This window comes from Otolemur garnettii, unplaced genomic scaffold (assembly GCF_000181295.1).
Source record: "Otolemur garnettii isolate 467f Iridium unplaced genomic scaffold, OtoGar3 scaffold00024, whole genome shotgun sequence".
Lineage (NCBI taxonomy): Eukaryota > Metazoa > Chordata > Mammalia > Primates > Galagidae > Otolemur > Otolemur garnettii.
The window spans coordinates 11,827,094-11,833,985 of record NW_003852419.1 but is presented as its reverse complement, the minus strand read 5'-3'; the positions used below and the strand labels follow the sequence as shown (position 1 = coordinate 11,833,985).

The window sequence follows — 6,892 nt, the reverse complement described above, 5'->3', positions numbered from 1 at the left end:
AGCTCAAGAGTTTGAGGTTGCTGTGAACTAGGCTGATGCCACAGCACTCTAGCCTGGGCAACAGAGAGAGATTTTGTCTCAAAAAAAAAAAAAAGTAATTCAAATAAGATTGATCTGTCAGCAGGATCTCATGAGAACTTCAACCTTCCTTTTCAGAACCAGGAAATTTTCTTTAAAAGAGAACTTTGGAAATGCATTGTTGGCAAGAGTAAGAAAGAAAGAAAAGAAGAACTTTGTTAAATTTTACCTTTTTACTTTCTCAAACACGGAACCACTCAGACTGTGTTCCCTCCCTCTTAGCCCCCGAAGGGAGAATGATCATCAATGGCAGGTGGCAATTGCAATAAAGCAACACCAAGTGTCGGCAAGTGGCAATTGCAGTAAAGCAACACCAAGCGTCGGCTTCACACTCAGGGGAGAATGTTGCACCTCGTCCTCATGATTTCCAGTGCTCTCCACATCCAGACAGACTTGTCTAGTAATGAACTACAGAAATGATCCCTGAAAGCATAGTCTTACTTTGAAAAAAACCAAACAATAAATAAATAAAATAAAATAACACTATACCTAATCTAAAAATCTAATTTATTTCACTTTTTAAATTTCAGATTAAAATTATGAGGGCACAGATGGTGAGGTTACATTGTTTGCATTTGTTAGGTGAAGTCCAAGTTGTATTTGGATACAATGGATACTTTCCCCCCCATTCTTTCCATTCTTCTTTACTAAGAAGAATATGTTCCAGCTCCATCCAGGTAAACATAAAAGATGTGAAGTCTCCATCTTTTTTATGGCTGCATAGTAGTCCATGGTGTACATATACCACAATTTGTTAATCCATTCATGGGTCAGGCACTTGGGTTGCTTCCATGACTTGGCAATTATGAGTTGGGCTGCAATGAACATTCTGGTGCAAAAGTCTTTGTTGTAAAATGATTTCATGAAATCAGTACATAATCACCTACACATTTGTAGGCATGGTAAAACACAACTATAGTCCAGAAAGAAGGAGGAAAGAGGAAAAAGAGGGGAGGCCAGGAGGAGGGAGGGTTTTTGGTGGATCTAACCTAATGTGCATAATACAATGATATACTTGTATACTATTAAGAATAGAGTATGAATGTTTTTGCCACTACAAGTAAGCAAGGAAATGGTTATGTTAATCAGTTAGATGTAAGCATTCCACATTGTATATAAAATCAGCACATTGTACCCCATAAGTGCATTAATGTTCACAGTTATGATTTAATAAAGAATGAGGAAAAAAGGTCAGGTTGTAGTTTTGCCCCTCCCCCAGGAGGTATGCCATATACACACACACCTATCCCCTTCCCTCCTCCCCTTTGCTTCCCTATTACCTTCCTCTCTCCCCGACTTGAGTTTAATTCACTCTCTCTCTCTCTCTTTCCTTCCTTCTTTCTTTCTTTCTTTTTCCTGAGACAGAGCCTCAAGCTCACAGCAACCTCCAACTCCTGGGCTCAAGTGATTCTCCTGCTTCCACCTCCCAAGTAGCTGGGACTACAGGCACCTTCCACAATGCCCAGCTATTTTTTGGTTGCAGCCATCATTGTTTTTTTGGTGGCCCAGGCTGGATTTGAACCCATCAGCTCAGGTGTATGTGACTGGCGCCTTAGCCACTTGAGCCACAGGTGCCGAGTCTTTCTTTTCTTTTCTTTCCCTTCTCCTTTCCTTTTGACAGAATCTCACTCTGTTGCCCTGGGTAGAGTGTCCTGGCATCATAGCTCACATCATAGCTCACATCATAGCTCACAGCAAACCAGCCTGGTTAATTTTTTCTATTTTTAGTAGAGACTGGGGGGGGGGTCATGGTGGTTGGAGGGGGGGTTCTTTGTCTTGCTCAGGCTGGTCTTGAACTCCTCAAGTGACTCCCCCACTAGGGTTTTAGGTGTGAGCCACTGGGCCCAGCCTTAATTGTGTTTTTCTCTTGCGTACATATGTATTTGTTTGTCGACTGGGTTTCATATTAGTATTGAGTACATGGGATACTTGCTTTTCCATTCTTGTGATACTTTATTAAGGAAAATCTTTTATTTCATTTTTCAGTGTCAAGCTCAATGAAATGAAGGTGAATTTTACATCTCGCTATGATTAATAATGTTCCCAGAATAATTTATCTTATTCAGTTGTTGGCAGAAGTCTGACAAATGTCTTCAACCCTGTCTAGCTCCAGGTTATAATATATACTCAGAAGCTATTCCTTTATTGAATAGAAAAATTCCTTTCTCAAAACTGTACCCTTTAATCCTTCCTATGACCCATAGAGATAAGGGGGGAAGAAAAAGAGGCCAGGCATGGTGGCTCACACCTGTAATCCTAGCACTCTGGGAGGCCGAGGTGAGTGGATTGCCTGAGCTCACCAGTTCAAGACCACCCTGAGCAAAAGCGAGACCCCTGTCTCTAAAAATAGCTGGGTGTTGTGGCAGGTGCCTATAGTCCACGCTACTTGGGAGGCTGAGGCAAGACAATCACTTGAGCCCATGAGTTTGCAGTTGCTGTACGTTATGAAGCCATGGCATTCTACCGAGGACAACAAAGTGAAACTCTGTCTCAGAAACAAAAACAAAAACAAAACTGTACCTTCAACTATATGTCAGGATCTGAGACCTGCGACCTGAGTTACTGGTTAGGATATCATTTCTATCCTCTACCCAGAAAATCTGCGCCAGTATCATCACTGTGAAGTTTTTTTTTTTTTCATTACTAAGTTTATTGACAGGAGATTTCTCTCTTTTTTTTTGAAATGAGATTTAACAAAAGACCAAGAACACTTGTGCTCTATCCCAGTGAGAGTAGATTTTAATTAGTCAAAGTCCAATCAAAAGCAAAAAAGCTATGAAGTAATTTAAACAGGAGCATTTAATATAAAGAATTATTAAGAAATGAATGATGGGAGAGTGACTCTAAAGATAGGAATGGGAGCTCTAAATAGTGCTCTAGAACTGAGGGAAAGGACAAATTTGGAGGAAGGGTTCAGAAATCAGGCACTTTAATGGCAGAGAAGTTCCCAAGTTGCCCAGCCCAGAGATGGCACAGAGTTTCCAGGAAAGCTGAAACAACACTTTGGGGCCCAAGTGAGCTAGAGCTGGTAGGCAGACAGGGCATACAGAGGGAGATGGGCACAGAGAGAGTCAGGGAGCCACTGCAGGGGTGAGGCCTGGAGCACACGGTGTCTATGTCAGGATAGCCGTGGGAAACAGCTCTCCAGCACCCAGGGAAGCTGAAGCTGATGAGTGGGTGTACAGAGGGAGTTGGCCTGCTGCTGTGGGTATTGGTGGGACTGGGAACTGGGGACGCCTCCTGCTATAGCAACCTAGTACAACCCTACACGTGGCTGGGGCCAGAGCAGTTCTGAGCCAGAAGACAAAGGTTAGGCGTGCAGTTCACTAGACACTCCCAAGGGGCCCCAGCATGCCCAGGAAGAGCAGCAACCTGGACTGAAGCGAAAGTCATGCTGTCTGGGACCCCTAGACACACTGCCGCTGTTCCAAAAAGGAGCTGAGGAAGCAAGCATTAAAAGCTACACATTTTAGGCACTTTGCTCTGTGGCAACAATGAGGAGGAAAGCATGTGCAGAAGTCTGGCTAACAAGACATCAGGACCAGGAAGGAAAATACCTCTTTCCTCCTATGTCTTTCTCCAGTACTCTCTCCTGACAAATTATTCTGCCAGGTGGCTAAGGAAAAAATATTTAAGGGCCCAGATTCATCTTAATAGGTCAGTTAATGAAGGTATCTAAGATAAAGTAGATTGACAACTGGCACATTATCCCTCTGGTGGAAGCTTTCCATACAATCAAACCTCCCAGTTAATTGGTCTCCTGTCTCCTAGAATTTATCTTGTCCCTACGTTCCCCCTTCTATCAGCTCCTAAGGATTTTAATCTTTTAAGCCTGTCTCTCCAGCCTTTTATGGTTGAAGAGCTCAGAAATCTCTCCACTGCCTCTCTTGGGGGTGGCCTATAATTGTGAGTCAATAAATCCATCTAGTGTGGGCCAGGCATGGTAGTTCACACTTGTAATACTAGCACTCTGGAAAAAAAAAATTCTAACACTCTGAGAGGCTGAGGCAAGTGGATTGCTTGAGCTCAGTAGTTCAAGACCAGCCTGAGCAAGAGCAAGACCCCATCTCTAAAAAATAGCCAGATATTGTGGTGGGTACCTGTAATCCCAGCTACTTGGAGGCTGTGACAGGAGGATTATTTGAGCCTAAGAGTTGGAGTGAGCTATGACACCATGGCACTCTACCAAGGGTGACAAAGTGAGACTTTCTCAAAAAAAAAAAAAGCCATCTAGGGGAAGATACTATATTGCACAGATCTTTAACGGAATTTGATAGTTGCGATCAAAAATTGAATTAGAGACTGTAAAGGCGACTTTTTTTCAGTTATCAGACACTGAATGATTTAAAGGCAATTTTTAAGGTGATGAAATTGTTTTATGAGGCACTGGAGCAGTGTATGCATGACTATACCTTTTTCAAACCTATAGAACTTTATATAGAGTGAATTTCAATATATGCAATTTCAGCTGGGTTTTCATACCTACCAATCCCAACATTTTGGAAACCCAAGGCAGAAGGATTGCTGGAGGCCACGAGTTCGAGACCACTAGGGGCAATGTAGCAAGATCCCATCTCTATCAAAATAAATTTAAAATTAGTTGGAAGTGGTGGCACACCTGTAGTCCCAACTATAGGGGAGGGGAGGTAGAGGCAGGAGGATAGCTTGAGCCCAGGAGTTCAAAGTGACAGTGAGCTGTGATCATGTCACTATGCTCTAGGCTGGGCAACAGAGCAAAACCCTCTAAATAATAATAGTAATAATAATGTATACAATGTTTTCAAAAAATAAACTAAGATGTTAGAAGATCCCAAGGTGAAGTGCATACTGTGAGAAATTATTCTAATTGTATTGTAAATGTAAGACATTACTTTACTGAAAGGGTGGGGAAGAAGCCAACCTAATCTGGGAAAATGGTACCTTGATTGGAAACTGTAAGGCTACAGATATGTGTAAAAAGCATTGTACATAAACATGGTCTGGTGGTCTATAAATAAGTTTCTTACAGGTATATGTTAAGATGTCTGAAAGCACATCTGTACTAGTGTTGAGCAAATTGATAAATAATAGATAATAGGAACCAGGTTGTTCACAGTTAAGGGAAGAGTTACAAATAAACAAGGAGGGAGCTGGGCTCAGTGGTGCATGCCTGTGGCCCCAACTATTCAAGATTGCTTGAGTGCAGTAATCTGGGGCTGTTGTGTGCTATACCAACAGGGTGTATGCACTAAGCTTGGCATCAGTATGGTGATCTCCCAGGAGTGGGGGACCCCCACGTTTCCTAAGGAAAGGTGAACCAGCCCAGGTCAGAAACTGAGCAGGTCCAAACTCTCCTCCTAATCAGTAGTGAGACCATGCCTGGGAATAGCCTGTAGTCCAGCCCCATATAGCAACACTCTGTCTCTTATAAAACAGTAAATAAATGAATAAATAAATAAATACATACATAAGAAGGGGAAGACTAGAACTAACCCTATGGTGCTAGGTTAGAATTTGGGATATCAGTATAAATTCATGTTCAATTTAATCCACAGAAAGACAGATAGGCAGGCAGATAACTATTCATAGATATGTGTGTGTACAGTAAGCCCTCACTTAGCATTGTCTACAGATTCTTGGAAACTGCAACTTTAAATCAAACAATGTACGACAGGCCTTCAAATAATGTCATTTTGTTTGTTGTCACTTTGTTATACCATTGATGGGGGGAGGAAATTGGTTTCCTTATAGACACTTTTGCTTAAAGTCGGTTTTTAAGAACGTATAGAGGGTATTGAGGACTTACTGTACATGGAAATATATGCATGTATGTCCTGGCTTTGCCCACGGAGTAGACCCAGAAGCTGTGTCCACCAGTAACAGTGAGCACACTTGCGCCCAGATCTTACTTTTTATTATTTTATTTATTTTTGAGACAGAATTTCAAGGATGAGTTCAGGAATTTAATTTTCCGACCATGTAAATTCTCAGAAAACCTTGTCCTCGTCACCCTGTTGCTATCTGCTGAGCCCTGTGGTGTGCCCACCCTAGCTGGCTGGGAGTGGGAGGTGTTCTCTTACAAATTGGGAAGGTGCACTGCCTGGGAATTTCAGAGGCAAATCTGTCACTTCCTTTTGTCAGTGTTCTAAACTAATTACCTAAAAGATTTGGCAAAAACTCTGCAGACTTGAGCACTTAAGCCCTCTTTAAAAAATGCAAGATACTGGTATGTGAATGTTCTTTTTATTTTACTTTGGAGATAATATGTGAATGTTCTTAATGCCACCCACTGAACTATACACTTAAGAATGGCTATTTTTTTTAAAAAAGTATGGTTATATTAATAAATTTGCTATGTTTTAGCACATAAAAAATTTTAAGCAACATATAAAATTAGGAAAAATCATCCATCAATTCATAATGCTGCATTTATTAGATTATTTCTAATGACTTAAGTAATAGAATAAAGCTTAAGTTTACATGTTTGGAGAGCCTTGGGAGACCACCTTGACCTTCACATACAATTGTGGAACTAGCTTGGTTGGGGGAAAGAATTACTTCCTATATCATGGGAACAATTCTCTCTTCCTAGCCATGGAAGAGTTTTCTTCCTTTAGAACAATGACTAGACTCTTTGGAAAAGAGTTTCTTTTTTTTTGAGGCAGGGTCTCACTTTGTCACCTTGGTAGAGTGCCGTGGCATCATAGCGCACAGCAACCTCACTCTTGGGCTCAAATGATTGATTCTCTTGCCTCAGCCTCCCAAGTAGGTGGGACTACAGGCTCCCGCTACAACGCCCGGCTGTTTTTAGAGACGGGGTCTCACTCTTGCTCAG

At 41.7% G+C, this 6,892-nt stretch overlaps 1 pseudogene; it reads right to left on the bottom strand.

Moving 5' to 3' along the window:
• Positions 1 to 270: 270 nt before the first annotated feature.
• On the bottom strand, positions 271 to 517 carry LOC111724582 (annotated as a pseudogene).
• Positions 518 to 6,892: the final 6,375 nt, after the last annotated feature.